Source organism: Palaemon carinicauda, chromosome 31 (assembly GCF_036898095.1).
Source record: "Palaemon carinicauda isolate YSFRI2023 chromosome 31, ASM3689809v2, whole genome shotgun sequence".
Lineage (NCBI taxonomy): Eukaryota > Metazoa > Arthropoda > Malacostraca > Decapoda > Palaemonidae > Palaemon > Palaemon carinicauda.
The window spans coordinates 74490038-74516394 of NC_090755.1; the positions used below are offsets into that span (position 1 = coordinate 74490038).

At 35.9% G+C, this 26357-nt stretch overlaps 1 pseudogene; it reads left to right on the forward strand.

The window, feature by feature from the left end:
* Positions 1 to 512: 512 nt before the first annotated feature.
* The window catches only part of LOC137624544 (lipopolysaccharide-induced tumor necrosis factor-alpha factor homolog), a 44228-nt pseudogene continuing 18383 nt past the window's right edge, over positions 513 to 26357 (forward strand).

Genomic DNA, 26357 nt, shown 5'->3' on the forward strand with positions numbered 1-26357 from the left:
TTATTGAAAATCCAGTTTATTGGGTTTGGGACTAACTCATATAGCAATATAAATTTATTTTGTATTTTACCTTTATTAATTTGACAATAAAAAAGTTCCAGGCTGAAAGTGGAAATATTCAGGTAAAATGAATTCAGGTCACTCATGTTTGTTCTTGGTTGCCGTGGTAGCATGATTGAAAAACACCACCTCTTCACTGAATAGCAAACACTGGCACTTGCAGGACATTCCTTGAGATGTTATGGTGATAATGACTGTGCTTCTATCAACAAGTATGTTCGTACTAAGTGCTTATTTGCATTTTTCATGTAACTTGAAGTTATAACAGTTGGTGAGCAATGATAAATATGCTTGGATTTTCCTTACAATGTGGCTGAAAAATGAAAGGTATGGTTTAGTACCAACTTTCAGGTTTAGTAAATACAACCTTTTTATATAGTGAACACACTGAAGGGAAGTGTTCCTTCTTATGGAATTGTACATTGTTAGTTTTGGTAAAACCTGCCAGGCCTATGGGTACAAGTGCAGGAAATAGTCCCAAAAGAAAGGATTCCTCTCAGGAGAACAGTCCAGAGAAGTTGATTGTGCCTAGGCGAGCAAGTGACCTCCTTCGGGACGAAGAGGAGGAACCACCACCTCTGTGGGCTTGGTATTCACAACCTCATCAGATTGGCCTCAAGGATCCCTCACTGCTCCCCTCACAGCACCAAACACCCCTACAACCTATCCTCTCGACTCCTCTTTTCACGAGGCCATCAGACAACGACTTTTTAACAGTAGGTTTTGTCATGGTATTTTATGCTGTCTTGAGGAAGATGGTGTGAAAATTTTGCAGATAATGCTTTGACTGTGCATTGTACCTGAGTATTTTGTGTGATTCACTTGTGTTATGAAAATGCTTGTTATACAGTACTTTGATTATAAAATCTCAGTAGATGTGAAGGTAGCACTTTTGATTCGTAATGGTTACCACAGTTTCATATGTCTACTCACGATGCATCCTGATTTTGTGTACACTTTTCAAATACCAGATCTCTTTTGCTCATATTTTCAATGTGCACTGTGAGAGAGAGAGAGAGAGAGAGAGAGAGAGAGAGAGAGAGAGAGAAAACACCTTTTTGGAAAAGGAATTACCATAAGATTGAAAACAATGGTTAAAATTAAGAAAATCACTATAATGAGAGACCTAATTTCTTTTTCTTTAAATTGGAATCCAAAATAGAAACAATGGGCACACCTAGTGATCATCTTGTGTTTATAACACCTGTGTATGCATTACTAATTTTTAAAACTAGCAATAATTTCCCTTAAGCAAGCCTCTTTGCTTTCATTTACCTTATTGCACAATCTTACATTACATTTTATCTTTTTGGTATCTTTTGTTTCCTGTTTGTATACAGTATATCTCATCACAACCTATCACTCATATAAAGTATATGCCTAGCATTTATGTTCTGAATGTTCCCAGTTTCTACCTTTTTTTTTATATATATGAATATACCAGTCAAAAGATTTTTTTGTCATGTGGCATCTGAAATCTTAAATACAGTACAGTTATCCCTATCATCTTCCTCATTTTCTTTTGAAATTGCAGTTCTGTTTATAGCTCTTTTCTGTGGATGTTTGTTTCATGGCATGATTGGTATTTCAGTTCTTCGTAAGAATACTTTTCCTTTTGTTATTTCCAGTTTCTGATCACTCAAATATGAAGTAAATGATAAAAGCAGGGTTTTATTTAGTAGGTACGTATCTAGTGCCAGTATAGTTTTCCGGGTTCACTAGCTTAGTAATGTGTACTTATTTGTCATTCTCCCATCTGGAATTTTAGTGCTCTGTGCATAATTTTCAAATGTGAAAAAAATCTTTTGTCCTTTGAAATTGCAATTTTTCAAAGGACTTACTATCTATTCAAGGCACATAATACCTTCCTTTTTTAATATAACTACAGTACAGTAATGAACTACGGTTCTGATTAATGTGAAACCGAAATTACCAGAGTTTGAAACACCAACCTAATAAAGAAAAATTGATTCAAGCATCTACTCTTCATTATTGTCTTACTTTATATTGAGAAATGTCATCTCAATTTTGTAGGCATGGTTAGAACGGAAATTAGGACCTAGCAACTAGTCGCAGAATGACGTATGTCAGCCATAACGTAGGGCCCCGTGACATTTACATTTGCTGGGCCCCCCTTTTCTATATGATTATCATTATATATATATACATACATACATACATATACCAAGGCACTTCCCCCAATTTTGGGGGGTAGCCGACATCAACAAAGAAACAAAACAAAAAGGGGACCTCTACTCTCTATGTTCCTCCAGCCTAACGAGGGACTCAACCAAGTTCAGCTGGTACTGCTAGGGTGCCACAGCCCACCCTCTCACATTTCCACCACAGATGAAGCTTCATATATATATATATATAGATATATATATTTTGTATATATACATATATATATTATGTAGTATACAGTATATATCTATATATCTATATTTATATACACATACATGCATACATACATACACATACATACATACATACATACACATACATACATACATACATACACACACACACACACACACCACAGCACACACACATATATATATATATATACACATATACAGTACCCATGCACACACACATGTATATATATATATATATATATACACATATACACATATACACACACACATATATATATATATACACACACACACACATATATATATATATATACATATATATACATCATATATATATATATATGTATATATATATATATATATGTATGTATGTATGTATGTATGTAGTATGTATGTATGTATGTATATATATATATATATATATGTAAATATATGCATATATATACATACATATATATAGTATATATATATATGTATATATATAAGTTATATATATAAATATATGTATATATATATATACAGTATATATATATATATATATATACATATATATATATATATACATATATATATATATACATATATATATATATCTATATATACATATATATATATACATATATATATACATATATATATACACATTAATATACTATATTATATATATATATAGATATATATATATATATATATATATACAGTGGTACCTCTACATACGAATTTAATCCGTTCCACAACCGACTTCGGATGTAGAAAATGTTCGGATGTAAAAACGAATTTTCCCATAAGAATACATTGAAATAGGATTAATCCGTGGTTGAGCCTAAAAACCTATGATAACTCCTTAATAAATTACTACACATAATTACACATGACGATATGCACTCTAAATTAGATAATAGACATGTAAAAAAGAATATTAATCAAGAAATAATAAATAAGAAACGGGTTTTTAGCGTCACTTTACCTTAGAAAGTCCAGCGCAGGTGTTGGTCTTGCTACGCAGAGAGGAGACGGACGGACGGGCGGCGAGGAGGTAGAGAGGTTGACTGCGATAAACGTATACTACCGTAACTTATTTTAACTTACACTAAGTGAACCTTAACCTAACTTTAGCTTATTTATTTTTTTATTTTTATTTTTATATTTTACATTTTCTTTTTTTCTTTTTGATGATTAATTTTAATCACTTTCACTCTACACTGAAAATTGATTGAATTTTTTTCTCTTCAATATTTGCCGTTTTCTTTGTTTCACTTTCTTTCGCTTCACTCTTTGCTGTTTTCTTTGAACCACTTCCTTCCTCTTCATCACGAGTTCGCTTCGTAGTTTTTTTAAAGAAGCTATCGATAGGAAGTTGCTTGGTACAGCTTTTCAGAATGTTTCGAAAATAAGTTAGGGAAACATCTTCTAAATCCAAGAGTTTAAGTACTGCACTGTAATTGTTCAGTGGCCACTTTAATCTTGGTAAGGGTAGAAGAGACTCTTTAGCTATGGTAAACAGCTCTTCTAGGAGAAGAACACTCCAAAATCAAACCATTGTTCTCTAGTCTTGGTAGTGCCATAGCCTCTGTAACATGATCTTCCACTGTCTTGGGTTAGAGTTCTCTTGCTTGAGGGTATACTCGGGCACAGTATTCTATCTTATCTTCCTCTTGTTTTGTTAAAGTTTTTATAGTTTATTTAGGAGTATTTATTTTAATGTTACTCTTCATGAAATATTTTATTTTTCCTTAAGTTTCCTTTCCTCACTGACTATTTTCCCTGTTGTATATATATATATATATATATATGTATATATATATATGTATGTATATATATATATGTATGTATATATATATGTATGTATTATATATATATGTATGTATATATATATGTATGTATATATATATGTATGGTATATATAATAATATATATGTATGTATATATATATGTATGTATATATATATATATATATATATTTTTTTTTTTTTCACACATACATACATACATACCTTTGATAGAGAAAATGTGTTTTTATATTTCAATACAGTATGCAACCATTAGTAGGTTGAAGTTAAGGAATGATTGTTGAGGGTGCACAGGTAATATGATCATTATAAATATTTAATATGGCTGAGGATTGGATGGAGGTGAAAGGATAGTAATACTTTCTTAACAATAAGTATATTGTACATAGATAGTATAGCGGCTATTCATGAGAGAGAGAGAGAGAGAGAGATATTTTTATTTTTTGCCTTTTTTGTAAGAATTGCCTATTAATTAGGTAAACACAAGTAAGGCTCCAAATGAGTTTATTCAAATATAATAACTATTTGATATCTTAAGATTCCATCAGAAAGCAGTATAATTCACCAACTTATAGTATATATTAATTGATAACCATACCGAAATGGGGGCTGTGGTAGATGTAAACGTCACGGGGGCCTATGTCATGATCGGCAAACGTTATTCTGTAACTAATTGCCAAATCTTAACTTCTGTTCTTGCCATGCCCACAAAATTGAGATGACATTTCTCAATATAAAGTAAGACAACAGTGCGGAGTAGATGCTTGAATCATTTTTTTTTTTTTTTAATTAGGTCGGTGTCTCAAACTCTGGTGGTTTCGGTTTCACATTAATCAGAAGCCTAGTTCATTACTTATATTAAAAAAGGAGGGTGTTATGGGCCTTGAAATAGATAGTAGGTTTGTATAACTAGGATGAATATAAATTACTTTGATGATTTATATGTTTCTACATGAAAACAATCCTTTTGTCTTTTAAAATAGGTGATATTTTACTCTCCTTTTTAAATTATTAGCTTACTCTGGAGGTGGCTACTGTGCCCTCTCCCCTCTTTAATTTCTACTTTGGTTATACAGTTTGGAATAGACATGCCTCGCTGGGGTTTTGTAACTAAAACATTGTTGCATTCAAGTTTCTTATATGAAATGGCTAATATTCTGTACAGTATTGTGTTTTTAGGTGTGCACATATGACCTATTCAGTATTGTAAACATCCTTGTGTATACATAACAATATGACACTTGATAATTACTTTTTTTTTTTATTTAAGACATTGTAAACAATGCAAATACAATTGTTGTTGAACAGTTTTCCTGATTAAATGCGTAATTACGAGAAAGAAGTCTCTACACTTTCAGTACTGTCCAACCATTGCATCCTCCTGTGTTCGCATAGTACATGTCATGTCAAAAGCAACAGTCAATTTTTTTTTTATATCGAAGATTAAACTCTTAATGACCTGAAAATAAAACTAAGTAACAGAATTACTGTAAAGTATTAAAGAATATAAGAGAAATATTGATTAACTTTCCCTGCTAAAGTGTGAATGAATACCATTCTTATTAGAACTGCAGTTAGCCTTGCATTCGACCTTCCATAAGTGATCTTGTTACATTTTCATATAAGGGGTTATACAAGTTTGTATGACAATAAGACCGACAGGTAATACTGTAAGGGTGATTTTGCATATCTGTACTATTTTTTAATTACATATTGTACTGTATTTACATATTTGAAGTGCTCAGGTTACAGCACATTAAAATCTGTAGTGGATCTTCCTGGAATTATTTTCAAGGTACATTTTCAAATTTGCTTTGGCCAAATTTCATGATTCATCGCTGACTATATTTTTACGGTATTAAGATTTGGATTAAGCAAATTATTTGTTATTACATATGTTTTTTGCTTCTTTGTACTTCCCTGAGGTTTTTATTGCTTTTGTCTCAAAGCTCGGTTATATCATTTACCCAGAAAACTGAAAACAAATTCTGTTTCCTTTACAGTACTTGCAATAGAAGTAAGTCTTTATTTACGAGACAATCTAGCAGTTAATGGTAATAACATTGGAATGGCCAAGCCATACTGTCTTTGTCTTCAGTCTGTGCATCTGTACATCTTAAACAGCAGGCCCCTTCCCATATTGTCTGGTTACTTAGGTTTTTAGTGCTTTTAGAGCTAAAGGATGAGGAGCAACTATAGATCTTTGGGTAAATGGATGATGCAAGAATCAGCTCTTGTCATTTGCTTAGAACTTCTAGAGTTCTTAGATGACTTTCAGAATTGAGAACCAGTCGTGGTAGGAAAAACTGTGGTAGTGTTTTCAGGCATCCAGAAGGAGGGGGTTGGGTGGAATTGGTATCCCAATACCTAATAACATAAGTACTATTAACTTGGACAAATTTGAGAGGAATAATCCTTCTTCCTGGTTAAGCAGGTGAAATCAGATTCCTCTAAACGAATGGTCCTCCTCATCCGTCAGTGTGTCTTGAAATTTGGAAGTGTTGGGCTCAACCATACGTAGATATTTTTGAACAAAAGGATAGTGGTGTTTTGTTTACCAGTTCTATATCGATTAATTTGGAAGGTAGGAGATCCAATTACCAGACTGGTCAAATCTCAGCTTTACACCTTTTCACTGTTCACTGTGATTTGTCAGGTGATAAGTTCAGAATTTTTTATTGAAAGAGGATGATGATAGCTTTGTTTTGGCCACAAAGATAGTGGTTCACAGATCTGTGCCAATTGTTATTTAAGTGTCCGAGATAGTTGCTGTACAGTACAAAACTAATCTTTGAAAAATAAACACTGTATTGAATGTTAACTTGAAATGTTAAAACTAAAAAAAAATATTTCTGAAAAAATTTAATTATTTAAGGTTCAGGATAGGATATTGTTTGTCAAATATACACTGGTTCTAGATGAAAGCCCCCCCCCCCCTTGTTGTCTAAAGCTTTTAATGAGAAAATGATGATGGAGCACTTTACAAGTAATGGAATAAGACATTTTATGCAGTCGGTTCTCAGTCTTCTTTTCTCCACTGTAAGGGCTCAATACAGCAATATTCTGGAAGTTTTTTTCCAGGGGTAACAAGATTTGGAATAATTCCTTATCTAGCAGTGGAATCAGTGAAACATCAGAATTTCAAACAGGTGTAAATGCTTTCTGTTGAACAGGTTGATATAAGTGTTATAACTGACCAGTTTGTTGCTACATGAAAATAAATCTCGTTTGAAATAAACGAGGTGCTTGGAGTTGCGAGCAGGCAGGCCCACCCACCTGACAGTAGGCACAGTCTTCACTTTGGTTTTAGCCACAGGACAGTATAGACATACTGGTTTGCTGCCTGATGAAATGGGCTGTTTTAATCTTTCTTGCTTTTTATCACAGAATTGTGTGATTTTGGTGAAGAAGACTCCACCTGTGGACATCTGGGTATGCCCTTGTAACCTGGCCGTAAGTGTGGTAGTTTTGTGAGTACGCTGTTTGTGGATCCCCATCAACTTTGTGTGGTTAATGTAAGGACATCACTGTTTGCAATTGTCTCCTTGTGACAATTGTAAGTCGTGGCCTCTTTTGCAGCTGGTTAATTTAGGAAAAATTGAGAAAAAGAAGGCTAAGATGGATTCTTTGGCTTCAGGCTTTGCAACAACTAAGCTGATGCTGAAGAAGCTCTATAGCTCCTTTTTTTTCCTCTTGAAGTTTGAAACTTTTTGTCTCCTTCAGGTTCTTCTAGGGCTGGGGCCTCTGGAGGAATTCAGGGGGAGTGAGAAGACTCCAACTTGTGCTTAGGACCTCCTTCATAAAATCAGAAGTATTACCTTCACCTTGAAAGGATAATACTCCCCCCCCCCCCTGAAGTTTGCTTTCTGTTGTGCTGATCTAGAAGATGAGTCCAGAGACTTGGACCTGTGGAAGCTTTGGTCTTCCTTGGTAATCGATAGCATGCCATTTGTGGAGAAACTTTTAGAGGTATTGGGCGATGCCAGGACCCTGAAAATTTCTCTTGTTATGCCCTCTACTTTATCTTTTCTATATGCAGAGGAGCAGAGATATGTTGCAACAACCGTTGAATCCTCGCCTGTTGCTCTGGAGAAACTTGTATTCCTGCTCCAAGTGCCACCCCCTAATTGCTTGATGTCTTTGAAGCCTGGTAAGGGGAAAAAAATGAGAGAACGCTCTCTTCTTTCGCACCTCCCCCCCCATAGTACTCGTATTTTTTAACTCGTCCTAGGCTGTCACTTTAAATGTGACTTGTTACTCCGAAGAAGAGGAAGTGATGGTCACTGAAGTCAAGGAAGATGGTTTGACAGGAGTTTTGTGGGACTTTGACTGATCTCTCCCCACATATGCGCGAGAGAGATAGTGCAGCACCGAGAGGCCAGTCAGTCGGGAAGATGTATCGGTATTCTGTACAGTTGCTCACACTTCTGCCATTGCTCAGTCACATGCACTGTTGGTCTGGATGATGGATGTTGCTCTCATCCCCTTCCTTTTCCTGGATGTTCAAGGGGTTGCTCGTTACCTGCTAATAAGACTGAAGCCCCAAAGAACTATATGAGGGGGAGGATTATAACTACAATCAGTCTCCTTGCTCATACAATATGAGCGATGAGAGCTTTGTTCACTCAAAGCATATCTGAGGTATCCTCGAAATAGTCATCTTTGTTAGTCATCTCTGGGGGATCTATCCTATCAAGGTTGGTCTCCACCCCGGTCTCTATGCTTACATTCTCCACATGCTCTGTCAGCATGTGATTGTCTCCTCGCGATCAGACTTCTCATGATAGTGGGTCATGAGATCGCAATTTTCATTTTATCGGCGAATCAAATCAGATCACCGGACACCAGTTTCTGCCCAACGCTACCAGTGTGGGCACCAGATTCTTCTAACGCTGGGACTGGCTGCCATCACAAGATCTATCCTCTCGGTGAGACTGGTCTTGGACTTTGGGACAGATACTGCTTACCTTTCATCAACTCTCGTCTTCCCCTTACTCACCTTTGACATCCCAGTCCTACCCTCCCGAATTTTAGAAAGATTTGGCCCTAGTGGCAAAGGTGAAAGTGGAGGAGAATAACAAGCTCAACATCATCTGAGACAGTTCTCCAGGCTTTTACTGTCAACTCTTCCTGGCTCCACTGAACAAGTTTCTTCTGCAACCATCATTCAAGGTGGGGTAGCAAGTACTGTACGCTCCGCATTAGGGAAGAAGACTTCATACTTTCCATGGACCTAAAGGATGTGTATTTCCAGATATCCACTAGTCCGATGGAGAGTACCACCGCTTCATCCTCGGAGGAGTAATGTACCTGTGCTTCAGACTGTGTTCTGCTCCCCAAGTTTTCAGTCAAGTGTTCATTCACTTCTTGGGGCCCACTCAAACGTAATTTATCTCTTGAGTTATAATATCTCAACAATTGGCCGATTCTATCATCCTTCAGGAGGCAGTTAATCCTGAACCATGATATGGGGATCATGATCAGTTGGAAGAAGTCCAGTCTCTTGGCTAAGTAGAGGATGGAGTACCTTGGTTTGATGGTAGACACAGCAGCAGCAAGAGTCTTCCCATCGGATAAAAGTATCGGCAGACTCGGGGAAGTAGAGCAGCATTTTGGCGTGATCCAAAACTTGGATATCCTTCATTGTTGCAGGAACTCATTTCACAAGGGCACTTTCATCAGCGATTATGCCAGTAGGGTCTGAATTATGACTGTTCAGCAGCCAGCAATCCCCCTACTTTCTAGTTCCAGTGGATCAAGAAATACTGGACAAACTGGCCTGGTGGCTGATCAACAAAAACCTTGACTTTACTCCCCACCTCTGGAAATGCTCCTGTTCACAGTCCCATTTAAAGGGTTGGGGCACATGCCTTAGGAACCAGATCACCTTGGTAATGTTGTCCATGGAAGAAAAGCTATATCAACAAGCTGGCAATGCAATTAGCTTTGCAAACATTCCAAAAGAGTTGGACAGGGCACTCAGTAGCATTGATGAGACATTACCGTGGTGGGCTGTCAAAAATTAAGGGTACAATGGTTCACAGACCCTATGCAAATTGGTAAAGCAAGCTCACATTTTGGCACTCGAGAACATGGTAGGTTCTTTCCAGGCAAGAGGAATGCTCTAGCAGATGTGCATAATTGTCAGGGACAGGCAGAAGCACTTCTTGCTCTTTGTGGATCCCCATTGATTGACCTGTTCGCTACTTTGTTGAACAAGAAGCTTCCAGTATTCTGCACACACATTCCAAACCTGTCTACTGTGTTAGAAAATGTCTTCCAACACCCCTGGAATAACCTGGACGTGTACACCTTCTGCTGTGAGTTGGTAGGTTAGAAGTTAAGCCATTTTAGAGCAGCAAGCATTCGTGGATTCTTGCTTTTTATTTCCTGCCTCAACCCCTACTTAAGTCCTAGATCCAAGGTCAAAGTAAAGGTTGCGCTGACTGTGGTAGGGTGTAGCCTAGTTTTGCCCTCCAGCAACTACAACCACCTTTCAAAAGTTGAAACAGCCATTTCCAGTCTCACTGAAATCATACTCCTATTGAAGGACTCAGGTTTGTATAGTTAGGAAAACTAAAAATTACCCGTTAATGAGAAACTGATTTTTATATTGTTACTGATCAGTATTTTATATTGATGATTTCTCATATATAGTTTGTCGTTTCTTCATTTCTTTTCTACACTGGGCTGATTTCCCTCCTAGAGCCTTTGGGTTTGTAGCATCCACCTTTTCCAACAAGAAAAATAATATTTTTCTGTAAATTAAAGTACTATACATTGAAAGATATTTTTGTTATTAAGGGCTTAAAGGTAGTTATGTTGCCTAAACCTATGTTATAAACTATTTTCATATGGCCATCATGTTCCATTTGAAATGTATTAGTTAAAGATGGAAATGGCACTTTACTTGTCTATCATGTCAATCTTTTTTTTATATAAATTAGATGAAGTGTGAAGTGTAGACAGGTGTTTGATATTTGGCTTCATTGGAGAATATTTTTTCAAAGGGTTTTGTGAAACGTGTTATTAAATGGGTGAATTGTGGAGTGGACTGTGAGTGAGCTAAGTGAGACCAAGGTTGAAAGGATGATCATAACTAATTTTCTGTACAATTAAAGTTTGACATACATATGCATATATACACATGTACAGTGTACAGTATACCAAGGCATTTCCCCCAATTTTGGGGGATAGCCAACATCAAATAAATGAAACAAAAAAAGGGGACTTCTCCTCTCTACGTTCCTCCCAGCCTGACAAAGGACTTAACCGAGTTGGGCTGGTACTGCTAGGGTTCCATAGCCCACCCTCCCCCGTTATCCACCACAGATCAGATGAAGCTTCATAACGCTAAATCCCCTACTGCTGCTACCTCCGCGGTCAACCAAGGCACCGGAGGAAGCAGCAGGGCCTACCGGAACTGCGTCACAATCACTCGCCATTCATTTCTATTTCTAGCACGCTCTTTTGCCTCTATCACATCTATCCTCATATCACCCAGAGCTTCCTTCACTCCATCCATCCACCCATACCTTGGCCTTCCTCTTGTACTTCACCCATCAACTCTTGCATTCATTACCTTCTTTAGCAGACAGCCATTTTCCATTCTCTCAACATGGCCAAACCACCTCAACACATTCACATCCACTCTAGCTGTTAACTCGTTTCTTACACCTGTTCTCACCCTCACTACTTCGTTCCTAACCCTATCTACTCGAGATACACCAGCCATACTCCTTAGACACTTCATCTCAAACACATTCAATTTCTGTCTCTGTCACTTTCATTCCCCACAACTCTGATCCATACATCACTGTTGGTACAATCATTTTCTCATACAGAACTCTCTTTACATTCATGCCCAACCCTCTATTGTTTACTACTCCCTTAACTGCCCCCAACCCAACCCTCTATTGTTTACTACTCCCTTGACTGCCCCCAACACTTTGCATCCTTCATTCACTCTGACGTACATCTGCTTCCACTCCACCATTTGCTGCAACAACAGACCCCAAGTACTTAAACTGATCCACCTCCTCAAGTAACTCTCCATTTAACATGACATTCAACCTCGCACCGCCTTCCCTTCTCGTAAATCTCATAACCTTACTCTTACCCACATTAACTCTCAACTTCCTTCTTTCACACATCCTTCCAAATTCTGTCACTAATCGGCCAAGCTTTTCTTCTGCGTCCGCAACCAGTACAGTATCATCCGCAAACAACAGCTGATTTACCTCCCATTCATGTTCATTCTCGTCTACCAGTTTCAATCCTCGTCCCAGCACTCAAGCATTCACCTCTTTGACCACTCCATCAACATACAAGTTAAACAACCACAGAGACATCACACATCCCTGTCTCAGCCCCCACTCTCACCGGAAACCAATCTCTCACTTCATTTCCCATTCTAACACATGCTTTAATACCTTTGTAGAAACTTTTCACTGCTTGCAACAACCTTCCACCAGCTCCATATAACCTCATCACATTTCACATTGCTTCCCTATCAACTCTATCATACGCTTTCTCCAGATCCATAAACGCAACATACACCTCCTTACCTTTTACTAAACATTTCTCGCATATCTGCCTAACTGTAAAAATCTGATTCATACAACCCCTACCTCTTCTAAAACCACCCTGTACTTCTAAGATTGCATTCTCTGTTTTATCCTTAATTCCTATTAATCATTACTTAACCATACACTTTTCCAACCACACTCAAGAAACTAATACCCCTTGAATTACAACACTCATGCACATCTCCCTTACCCTTATATAGTGGTACAGTACACTCACAAACCCAATCTACTGGTACCATTGACAACACAAAACACACAAAAAATTTCACCAACCATTCAAGTACAGTCACACCCCCTTCCTTTAACATCTCAGCTCTCACACCATCCATACCAGATGCTTTTCCTACTCTCGTTTCATCTAGTGCTCTCCTCACTTCCTCTCTTGTAATCTCTCTCTCATTCTCATCTCCCATCACCGGCACCTCAACACCTGCAACAGCAATTATATCTGCCTCCCTATTATCTTCAACATTAAGTAAACTTTCAAAATGTTCCGCCCACCTTTTCCTTGCCTCCTCTCCTTTTAACAACCTTCCATTTCCATCTTTCACTGTCTCTTCATATATATATATATATATATATATATTTAAATATATATATATATATATATATATTTAAATATATATATATATATATATATACATATATATATTTAAATACATATATATATATATTTAAATTATTTAAATATATATATATATATATATATATATTATGTATATATATACACATACATATACATATACATATACATACACATACACACACACACACACACATATATATATATATATATATATTGGTATATGTAGATTATTTATTATTTTAGGATTTCAAAGCTTGTGACAGGTAATGGATTATCAAAATATGATAATCAGAACATGTTTCAAATGTAATGCTGTCAAGTATATAGCTACTTATTGTAATAAGAAGAATAATTTTGTTTATACATAAATGAAAATCATTACAGATTATTTTTTTTTAATTATAAGAGAAGCAATTATTTAGTTCTGTAGAAATGAATTGTTTCAAGTACCTGTATGCCCTTTTCCCCATTACTGTATTGAAGTTTAAAGATGCTTTTGCAGGTATGAAAATTAACCAAGAACTATGTACCCAAGTTCAAAACTTTCACTGATGTCTTTGGAACTAGAAGAAAATGTGTAGTACATATCTTTATAAATAAATATACTATATAGGATTAAATGCTGTACAGTTTGAGGCTTGTTCTGTTATAATTATCTATATTTTACTAAAAAGAATTTCACATATTCCTGAAAATATATAACTATCCTTATGTCCTTTGTAACGTCTCTATTCCTTGTTAATATATTAAATTACATGGATTACATTGTTATCATATAAACACTAAAATGCGACACTTCAAGTTAGGTCTTTCCATTGTGTTTATATGAGGGCTTGAAAGGAAAACTGGGTACTCTCAACAGCTGGTGCGATGCCTCGGCCAGCTGTATATCAACCCCTTCGACCAGGAGTTAGTATCATTCAGAGCGTTCCTATTGGTGCTACAGTAACTCCTTCTGGATATGCTACCTATAATCATGGTGTGTTTTTAAATTTTTTCATTTCTTTTTCCCACATAGAAAGCTCGGTACCATTTTGTTTTTTCCTGATTTTTCACAAATGTTCTGGAGCCCACAATGCAATAAAAAGCTGCATTTGCCTTAACCTCCCTCCCCGCAACCATTTGGTTTTAAAGATACCATCTGCTTTTTTATCGGAAGGCATAATAGAAGAATAGTTACGCTACTTCCTGTTTATGATATATTTGAGTATGTAATTAGATTTTTGTATCGATGATGGCTTGGTAGAACAATATCAAAGATGTCAAGAAATATGAATTAGTGAATTTTTTAACTTTTTAAAAATATTGAATATGCTGTTCAAGGGAAAGTAATTGTATCAAAGTTCAACACTTCTTTTTAATTTCATAGTGTGGTTATATCACTAAAAATATTCTCTCTCACTCATATATAATTAAAGTTGATGCTGTGCATATGTTTTAAGCTTTCCTCACCTAGAAATTATTGCTATTTAAACTGTTCATGTGTCAAAATGCAAAAATTTAGTTAGCATGAATGGAAACATTTCAGCAATGTATATTAGGTATGTTAGCAAGATTATTTTATCAAAACTTACTTACAGAGGTAGATAATTGAAATTAGTTCATCAAAATTAAAGAATAGTGTTATTTTATTGAAAGAAAGATAAACTTGGTTTCTTTCACCAGTAAGTTTAACTTCCCTTTGTTGTTATGGTTGTATTAAGTTGCAAGATTGCTCTTTGCTTTCTTTAAATTTATTGTACTGTACATAGTATCTTAATTTTCTTTTTGGCAAGTCTTTCACAATTCAGTCAGGGGATTGTGCTGTCAGTGCACTTTATGGGTTGCACTGTAAGCATTAATTTTAGGGTCTTTGCAGTATCCCTTCGTCCTCTAGGTACACCTCCTTTTAAGCCTACTATTTTACATGTATTCCTGCTTTTACTTGTCAGTGCAACTGCAGAATTTTCCTCTAGTAGGACCTGGGCACTTAATAACCTTTCCATCCACAACACTGGGCCATGTGCTACAAATTTCTAATTCCAGTTCATAAATCTTAGTGAGTCCCAGCCACTATTTTATGTACTTAAGTTGTAAAGTAGTTGCTAATAAGTAACAGCCCCGAGTTTCCTCTTTGAAATTATAGTTTTTATCTTTCTCCAACATCAACACTGCTTCTGCAAAAACCTGTATGTTGTGTTGTCTATTAAAATTTGACTGTGTGGTCAGTGAGAGAACTTGCCTGGCTGGAATTAGTGACACAATTTCTCGGAGGCTGATAGTAGTCCAGGAGAATATTATCCACACCTTAAACTTCTTTGTTCATTGTCAGTGGAGTAAGCTCCTCTGGAGATGGCAGACATTTGTATTGTGAAAGAATTGTCATGTTTACACAAAGTACAACAAAATTGAAACGTGGCCTGAAATTACCATGAACCTAGTCTGGGTTCTAGTCTAACATGAAGTGAACTAACTAGTTGGCAGCTCATTATTAGTTAATAAATAAATATAAAGAAAAAAGTAAAGACATGCTCTTATTTGGATTCTTGGTTCTAGTTGAATGAAAGCAGCATTACTTTAGGAAATATATACCCTCTAAATTAGTTGTCTAAGTATCCCAAACTCATGTCAAGTTATTTTAAATGTATATAACATATATCCTGCATTCTTTGTAGTTGAAATTTGTTATTTTCCATTGATTTCTGATATTGAGGTATCAGCTAACTTAAACAAAACACACACTTTTTCTCTATCTCTTGAATGGTTAATTTTACATATGCTGAAGTGAACAGCACATTAGTAACACATTCTTTTGTGGGAAGTTTTGTTAGTGTTGCTTTAAAGTTAATAATTTTGACACTGGGACTTAAATGCCTAGTGTGAGGTGGAAACTGTAGACATGATTAAAAGTTTTTTCATCATGAAAAACTTTCCTAGGCTTTTATACACGTTTTAGGAATTTCTGTGGAATATTTGTAGGTAAAATCCTTCCCTATTAAGTTAGTATGTTGTGTATACTACGTTTGGAGTGAACATCCACAGTTAAAAACCCCCATTGCTTACACTTTTTTTGTTCTACTCTCTTTAAGAAGTATCTATTCCATTATATAATTTAATCTAAGTTGAAGGCAAATTGAAAAGCAGCCATATTTTGTTGCACTTTGAAGAACTAGTGCTATTTTGTTGCACTTTGAAGAACTAGTGCTATCTTTGGAATGAGAAGTCAACTAGGGCTTTCAGAATATTTGCGAAATGCACTTATACATTGTGATACCAAGTTTGCTAGCTTGAATGTTTGCATCCTGATTTATTGTAGTTTACCAGAAGTGTATAGCACCATGAATTTATGACTTGTTTATTATGATTCATGTGGTTTTTGCTCTTATCCTATTTTTATGCAGTGCACAGGATTCCCTTCCTTCAGTTACAAAGAGTATGGTAATGATGAATCTGATGTATCTGCTTGATTGATTGGATTATCATTTGGATTACGTAACGCACAGTTATGCCATTATAGATGTAACAATGTATTGTATTGATGTGCTTGCTCAATCTACCCTGTTATTGTACTTCAGTAAGCATGCAGTTATGTACTGTAGTTGATGATCTGTATTGTGATAATTTTGTAACTTGATAATGCTTCTTTGAATGTAATTATTTTTCTATATGTTCATTTAGGGCATTACATTGAAGTGAAAACTATAAATATTGTTGTATTTTCTATAAACATTTTGCACTGCCCCATATAGTTACTTTTAGTGTTGTAGGAAGGTTCTAAATATGCATTTACTACACCCCATTAGTATCTGTAGAATTTTAATTCATCATTTTAAACAAATTCTTTAGTTTTATTTGCCTATATTGTAATTTATAGCTTCTTTGTATTGCAGGGAAAAAGTAAAGGTTAAAGGTAGAGTATAATTTATTGCCTTATAATGATATATTTTTCAAATAATTTATAAGTTGAATGTTGCAAAAAGAATTCCTCGTTTGAGGTTAGTTGTATGGTTGAGGAACACATGGAATAGGACTGTAGTGTAAGCTTTGTTTGTATCAGTAAATTTTGTGCTCAATCTTCCCCTAACAAACAACTATTAAAATTAAATTATAACATTTTATTTTCAACTGTTAATGTTTTTAGTTGTGCATAATGCAAACTATCATTTTACCAAAGATTTCTAACTTGGTGCTCAATGGAATTTGGTGACAGGCACTTGGAAGATAGTGAGGGATGCCCTAAAGAGAGGTCAGATCAGCCTTTAATGGCAGTAATATATAAAATAGTTGACTTTGGTTCTCATAATTTTTGATAGCTGTTTTCTCATGTTCCTAGTTTGCTGTTAACATGTTCTTTACATCAGATCAATCCAAGTGAAAAGGTTACTGTCTTTGAACGGCAAATTTAATTCAAATCTCGGTGATTTGAATACACTTGCTATCCCTCTATATTGCTATGGTTTTCCCAGTGTTCTCTGTATAGATCTTACATCCTTGAAAACCAGTAAGTTTTGTGGCCTGAATTGTAGCCCTCCATGCTATTTTTATTTTTTGTTAATTTGAGAAAATTTGTTCTTGTTTTCGGTTGTCATTTTTGTTGCCGCTTTTTGCTTGTTAGTTCATCCTAAATCAAAATTGTCGCTTGAAGTTTTCAAGCTGCAGTCATATTATCTTTAACTTCTAGTTTCAGAGAAGCATTTGAAATATTACAGTACTGGACTCTACTTTAAATTTTTAACACAACACACATGCTTAACACGAGTTCTTTATGAATGGCAGGTCCCATCCCTTTTGTATTGACTGTTTGGTTCCCCTAACTCTTGGACATTTACTTGTTGAATATCCCAGTTTTGGGGCTATCAGAGAACGATTCCTCTCTAAAGCTTGAACTGAGGATTGCTGGTACATCCTGAACAAAATTCTTGGAGGTGACATTTTATATGATGCCTTAGGCATTTTTAAGTTCATAATAGAAGCTGGTCTTCTTACTCATTTTTAAGTGGTATATGAAATTTTAAATTTTAATCATCAATTAATTGTAATTAATCATAATCCCATCAGCATCAGCAGTCATTTATTCATTATAATTCTGAATAAAACTTCTTTCAGTATGACCTCCAAGAAAATTTGTTGGCTTATGTTTTCCTCTATATATTACTGAAGTGTAATCATTGTATTTTTACTACAAAGAACTTTCTGTTGTCAGTTAATATCTTCAAGGTATTGACAGCTTCACAAGGCTTAATTTTCCAGCTTCATGCTGTACACCTTGCATTAAAATTCCTCTCTAGTACTGGTTTAAACCCTAAATAGTTTGTTGTTGGTTTTACATTATCTGCTCCCATCCCATTTATGTTACCCTCCTGTTGCTGACATCTTGCATACTATTTTTATCATTTTTTATCACTTTTGAGTGTCAGTCAATGGACAGAAATATCCTACAGACCAGTCCTTTACAGTAGTTATATGCTTAGCACCCTAGCCTCATCTCCAACAAAATTAGGACTAGGGAAGGTCAGGCATTGGCTGCAGATCGCTCAGCAGACCCCTTCTAGCTAACAGGGATGAGGAGGTTGTGAACACTACTGAAAACTTCCGGGTTGAGAGCTGGGTTTGAACCTCCGAGCCATGAATTGTGAAAGGGAAGCTTCATCCTCTAGGGTACCTCAACTTTTTATCCTCCTTTTTGCCTTTCCCAGTGATATTTGTTTCACGTTCTTAAAGTACTGTTTGTCAAGTCTGAACTGATTAGGGCTTCTCTACTGTAGTTACTACATTTTGTAAGTCTCATCTTGAGCCCATAACTTTCCTTGCTTGGTATATTGCTCTTATATTTAGTCTTAATTATTGTTTAATGAACTAACTCTTTGGTCCCGTTTACATCATCTGTGTGGTCCCGTTTACATCATCTGTGCTGCTAGTGTTGTGTTTCACATGACCTTGTAATTTCTGTTGGCCTTCTTCTTGAAAACAGTAATGTTCAGTATGCTGAACTACATTGTTTTGTTCTTTTTCTTTACTTACTAGTACTGTATTTTTATTTTCTTTCCTGTACGTCTAGTTTTTCTTGACCCATATATTAGTGAGAGAAGGAAGTTCTGCCATCTTGTTTTTGGTTTGGATTTATGGATTTTTGGCTATTTAATCTCTGGGCACCACCTCTTGTTTTGGTTCTGGGCAAGGGAACAAACAAGCTATACTGTACGTGCTTCAGGTGAGATTTTTCTTTAGGGCATTATTACTTTAAAAACCTCTTGGACAAACCGTGAATAAATATAAAGGTTGAAAATACAGTTAGAATGTAGAAACAAGATAAATTACTTTCAATATGTATGCCCACCACTTTAAAACTGAAATCATTATTTGTTCCGCTGCACAGTAACTCCCTTTCCCTCTGAAATCACAAATGCTTTAGAAAAATGGAGCCTGAAGAAGGCACCACATAATCAGGCTCAGGGAAGTGCAAACAAGCGCCATAAATCAATTCCACCAAACTGTTATAAAAAGCAAAAACACTGGCCTGGATTGTAATAATTTAAACTTGTGCATTAATGTACTGTATGATTATTGCCTCCCTTGGGCAATTCCTGAAAAAAGGACATCTGAGAAATGTCTTCAGTTTGGCAGTTTACTGTAGTTCAGAGGCACTTTAAAAAAGTTCTGCCGATCATTCTCACCTCAAGAACAATTCCTATCAAAAAGGTCTCCTACCATTTTGGTTTGGTGTTATTTACTGTCTCTAATGGCCAAGACAGACTATCAAAAAGGTCTCCTACCATTTCTGGTTTTGTGTTATTTACTCTAATGGCCAAGACAGACTTTAAACCAGTTGCAAGTTTATTGGAAGTTACCACCAAGTTTTCTACTGAGTGTAGGGTTTTGCACAAACCTGAAATTAAAGGACATCTATGAGATCATTTTATCAAGTTAAATGATGGAAAAATATAATTTGTTAGTACAGTACCCATTTAAAAATTTAGTGTTACACCGCGATATGGTGAGGAATTATTGTAAATATGCTGAAGGTAATCATATATTCCCTATTTTGGCTTTTGCAATGGACTTAGAGTATGCGATGCCCTTACAATTTCTAGTCTTTACAGAAATCCCTTGATTGGATCAGAAAATTTGTATGATGTAGCCTTGATCTTAAAGCTGCCTTTGACAGTGTTAATCATGAGGCTATTGGTTTTTTAAGTAGATGGGTATAGCAGAGTCTTTCCATAGCATATGCAGATGATCTCACTCACTCTTGCAATTCCATACCCTGAAAATAGACCTGTGGTTGCTGAATCCCTCAACAGAGATCTAGTGAAAATTAGCGTATTTTGCAGATTATGGGATAAAGTTGAATCCTAACAAAACTCAAAAGTATAATCATAAGTAGGTCAAGGACAGTGCCTCCTGAACATCCAGATCTTTTCAGTGATATCTCTAACTTTTTTAAAATTCTAGTTGTGATTCTTTCTTTCAAATTTATTATTGAGAGCACAACTGATGTTTCTTCATTCGCATACAAAATTGACTTGATAAGATTCTTGGTAATTACTGAAAAGTTAGTTCTTAGTGTTCTTGAAGTTGTATTACAACGGTTACCAGACTGTGGAATGATATTCCTAATCTGGTAGTTTAATCTGTGGAACTTCAGAAGTTGAAATTTGTTGCAAATGCCTTCCTGTTGAACAGGTTGATGTAAGTCACTTTTCATAGTTCACATGCAAGGTTGAATGTCATGTTGAATGGAGAGTTACTTGAGGAGGTTGATCAGTTCAAGTACCTGGGGTCTGTTGTTGCAGCAAATGGTGGAGTGGAAGCAGATGTACATCAGAGAGTGAATGTATGTGCAAAGTGTTGGGGGCAGTTAAGGGAGTAGTAAAAAATAGAGGGTTGGGCATGAATGTAAGGAGAGTTCTATATGAGAAAGTGATTGTACCAACTGTGATGTATGGATCGGAGTTTTGGTGAATGAAAGTGACTGAGAGACAGAAATTGAATGTGTTTGAGATGAAGTGTCTAAGGAGTATGGCTGGTGTATCTCTAGTAGATAGGGTTAGGAACAAAGTGGTGAGGGTGAGAACGGGTGTAAGAAATGAGTTAGCAGCTAGAGTGGATATGAATGTGTTGAGGTGGTTTAGCCATGTTGAGAGAATGGAAAATGGCTGTCTGCTAAAGAAGGTGATAAATGCAAGAGTTGATGGAAGAAGTACAAGAGGAAGGCCAAAGTATGGGTAGATGGATGTAGTGAAGAAAGCTCTGGGTGATAGGAGGATAGATGTGAGAGAGGCAAGAGAGCGTGCTAGAAATAGGAATGAAAGGCGAGCAATTGTGACGCAGTTCCGGTAGGCCCTGCTGCTTCCTCCGGTGCTTCAGATGACCGCGGAGGTAGCAGCAGTAAGGGATTCAGCGTTATGAAGCTTCATCTGTGTTGGATAACGGGGAAGGGTGGGCTGTGGCACCCTAGCAGTACCAGTCGAACTCGGTTGAGTCCCTTGTCAGGTTGAGAGGAACATAGAGAAGAGAGGTCCCCTTTTTTGTTTCATTTGTTTGATGTCAGCTACCCCCCAAAATTGGGGAAAGTGCCTTGGTATATGTATGTATATATCACATCCATTCATTATTAATGATCTTAATAGGTTATCTATTTTTATTAGTTATATCTCGACTTCATTTCCTCACTGGGGTTCTTTCCCTGGTGGAGCCCTTTGGTGAGAGTAGCATTCTACTTTTTCAATTGGGTTACGTATAGGTTTGCTAGTAATAATGATAATTATAGCAAAAACATTTTCCTATGCCCTATCAGAGCTCTTTCAGATTGATTTTTATCACTGTCTCCAAAAGTAAATGTCCAGTTCTGTTACCCAAATTAGAAGTATACAGTAGCCCTTTGGTTTTAGTAAGTTCTCAAGAGTACCCAATACTCGTGTTGAAAGGGAAAACTTCACTTCCGCTAAATTACTGAGTGGAAGGGTCATGTGTTGGCTGTAATTATCTTAGTCAATCATTATTTGCCTACCCTGTAATGATAATACTTTTAATGTATCATTTCCATGATTTTTTACCCTTATTTTTTTCTTTTTAAAAAAGAAAATAGACTATGAAGATTTTTTTAAACTCACTAAAAGTTGTTTACAGGTTATATTGAGTATGTACTTTTTAACCAAAATTTTTTATTTTCGTAACTTAACATCATCATCTTGTCAATACTGCTTTTTAGTATTAGTTTGTATTTTAATGATTTATGTAACATTTAAACCTTTAACTATCTTCTCTATTACAGCAATATTTGAATGCTAGCATAGTAGGCTAAAAATTTCAAAATACTGTAACTAGTACAACTGTGGAATGACTGTGAAGATTAGGGAAAGAAAAATAAACCTTATATGATTGTTTTCAGAATATGCCTGCTAAAATTAGAGTGCACCTTTAGTAAGGTTTTTACAGATTAATTGCACATAATTTCACAAAAACATATTAACCATTATCTCACTTTTTAGTCTTGTAAAGAATATATAAATACTAATGAAATATTACTTTAGTGCATAAACCATCAATTCTTTAGAAACTGGTGATAAATGCTGATTTTCTTTGAAAAATAGCAAGTATATAAATATGATTTTTATTTATTAATTTTTTGAGGCAATCACTGATTTTTCCTTTCTACCTGCAGCTGCACCAACGGCTATTGTGACTACGGTTGTTCCCTTAGGTTCTCAGTCGACACACATGATATGTCCTCATTGCCATGCAGAAATAGATACGGCTACTAAAACTTCTCCTTCAATGGTTGCATGGTTATCTGGTTTCATCATCTGTATTTTAGGGTATGTTAAATTTAGTTTTCATGACTAAACATTAAAAAATTCTTGAATATCAGAATTGAATGAAATTGTCAATTATTAATATTCATTCACTGAAAATAAATGGAAAATTTCCATCTGTCTTGTTACGAGAATTTCTTCACGATTAAAAACTATCGTCTGTTAATATGAGTATGACTTCAATAAAGCTGGAATGACCTTTTAAACTTTTTGAGGCAAAGACAGCCGCAGTACAGTATGGACATACTTCTCAGCAGCCTTGCATGTTGGCTGCTTAATCTTTACTTTTTCCCTTTTCTCAGTGTTTGTGTTTGGAAGGGATTCCACCAGCAAACATGTGGCTAAGGCTTGGCTCAAATTTTGGGTATTACATGAATACTTACTTACTTCACTTACTTTGACGGCTGCTTTTCGCTGCTTTTCTGGTCCCATACAGCAGGGAAACCCCACTCTCTACAGGACCTCCACTGTAGTTATATCTTGTTCGTTCAGAGTATTTAAAGTTTCATATCACGTATTGCTCATTTACTGTTGAATCGTCACTGTCATATGTCTCATTTAATAAGAAAGTCTTTAGTTTCCTCTTGAAAGCCTTAATGGCTTCAATCATTTGGACGTCTCGTGGGAGCTTAGTGTATAGTCTCGCGGGCCGCATATTAAAGGCTCTGGAGCCTACAGTAGACATATATCTAGGTTCCAATAGTTTGAAACCATCTGTAACTATTCTCATGTCGACACGATTTGTTGGCTGCGCTATATGTAGCAGTTCTTCTAAGAATTTTGGACGACCGGTTCTGATAACTTGGCTGGTTATTGTACATATTTTAATTCAGTTCTCGCTTCAATTGGCAGCCAGTGTAAATCAATTACAGTAGTATAGGGGGATGCTTTCTCTAGGTGGGACACCTTTTATCAGTCTTGCTCCTCTGTTTATTATATTTTGTAATTTCTTGAGTTTTTACTTTTGGTAAATTGTAATAAACGGATTTTGAGTGAAGCGAAAAATCTATTTTTGGGTGAGATGGCCATGTCGTCCTGATGGAAGTTCCTATAAGTAGCTTCCTAAGGGATATGTGTACTACAGTGATATTCCCAGAGAATTTTACCTTTAGGTATCCAGAATTCTAACTCCTGGCGCGAATATCCTTAAATTTTCTCTCAAGGATATCGCATAATATCAGAGGACGTATTCTTGACACACCATATAGCAATCTGCACCCCTAATAGCGTTTACGCTTCGAGGTGGAAAGTGGAAGAATTAGAAAGGGAGCCGTATCAAGGTTACCCTAGTTCCCATACTACTATTGAGTATCACAACAGCGCCATATCCAAAATGGCGGACATTCCTTGTAGCATTGAGCATGGGTGCTACAGATACAGTACTTCGGGAGGGATACTGTGAAGATCTTTTCTTTTAGAAAAGAAGGGTGGGTCCATCAGGACGACATGGCCATCTCGCCCATGTCGTCCTGACATGTATCTGTGGATTTTCATCAGGCCTTAACCTTGGGACAACATTTCTATGGTCATTTGGACCATTTGAGACAAATGACGTTACCGTTATCCGTCATCATCACTAATCATAAATGATGTTAGTGCTTCCTGCCCCCCTACAGGGAAGAGTCATTCTAGACAGTAGAAAAGGGACCTCAAGGTTAGCATATATTGTATGAACAAACATAAGTATACCACTGAATATACAAACAGTCCTCATAGTTTGTATATACAGGCAGTCCCCAACTTACGAACACAATAGGGACCGAGAGTCTGTTCGTAAGCTGGATTGTTCGTCGTTGGTGTTAAATTTTGGTCTAGAGTAAGCGTAACCTAACTCAGATGTCTACGATTTTCAGCCGTAGAAGTCAACAAATAGCCCCATTTCATATAAAATAGGTTATTACAAATATTTTACTTTATCATATTACAGTAGTCTGTATAATACTGTAAAGTTCAGTACAGTATGTTGTTTTATTATCCTGTACTGCACACTACATAATAGAAACTTGCACAAACAATCGGCTATACATATACACTGCATTTCTGAATCAGATGACTTGAAGTAAAATCGTAGTAAATATAGTGTACTGTACATTTAGTACAGTACTGTACATTAATTCCTTTTTAAATAAATGTACTGAAAGCTATTTTATTGTTCCATTACCCATTTTTTTTTTGGCTAGAAACTTACGTAAACAAGCGGCCATTTGCATTATGTACTGTACTGTAATGTTTACCTTTTCACGCGCTGATCAAATCAGCTGACTTGTACCGTACTGTATTTACTTTATGTAACAGTACTGTGCATTTAACTGCTTCGTGGTTGTTTTGGTATTGTTAAATAAAATGCAGAGGGTTAGTTTACTGAATTGTTTTATTTTAATTTTGACCGACGGAATCATTCTTTGTAGAGTATACGTCACGTATCTTGTGACGTCATGTATTTGGCGGAAGCGCGCTGACAAACTGAATGATTTCCTTTCATTATGTTGCCGAGTAATCTTATTACAGTATTCCCATAATCGAAACACCGAGTAACGATATCAAGTGTTTTAGTGGTCTGTATCATTAGTTATGAGATTACTACAACTTACCGTAAAGTTAAGAAAAAAAAAGTCTGATGACGTTATATTTCTTCTGGCGGAAGGCGAGAGCAAACCAAGTGATTTTCTTCCGATCCGTTACTATTCCCATAATCGAAACATCGAATAAGGATATCAAGAATTTTTTAATAATTTTCAAAGAAATATGAAGATTTAACTGCATTAAAAATCAAAATACGGAGAGAGAGAGAGAGAGAGAGAGAGAGAGAGAGAGAGAGAGAGAGAGAGAGAGAGAGAGAGAGAGAGAGAGAGGGGGGGGGGGTGCGGGGGGGGGGGTGGTGCGTATTCCGTGTATAACTAATAATAAGGTCTATCAACGAACTGTATGAAAAATGTGATACCCTATAATATATTGGCGCTGTTGTAATATTCACTATGAAGAGATTTCGAATATCAAGAAAATTATATAAATCAGTGTTATTCGTACTATATGTGCGCATAATCGTAATACTGCAGCGTCACCTTGAGATCAGCTGATCTCCTAACCAAAAGTAAATCAAAAGTAATTGTTGATTATTGAAATGCTCAAGAAATTAAAAAAAAATATGAACATGCTTTAAT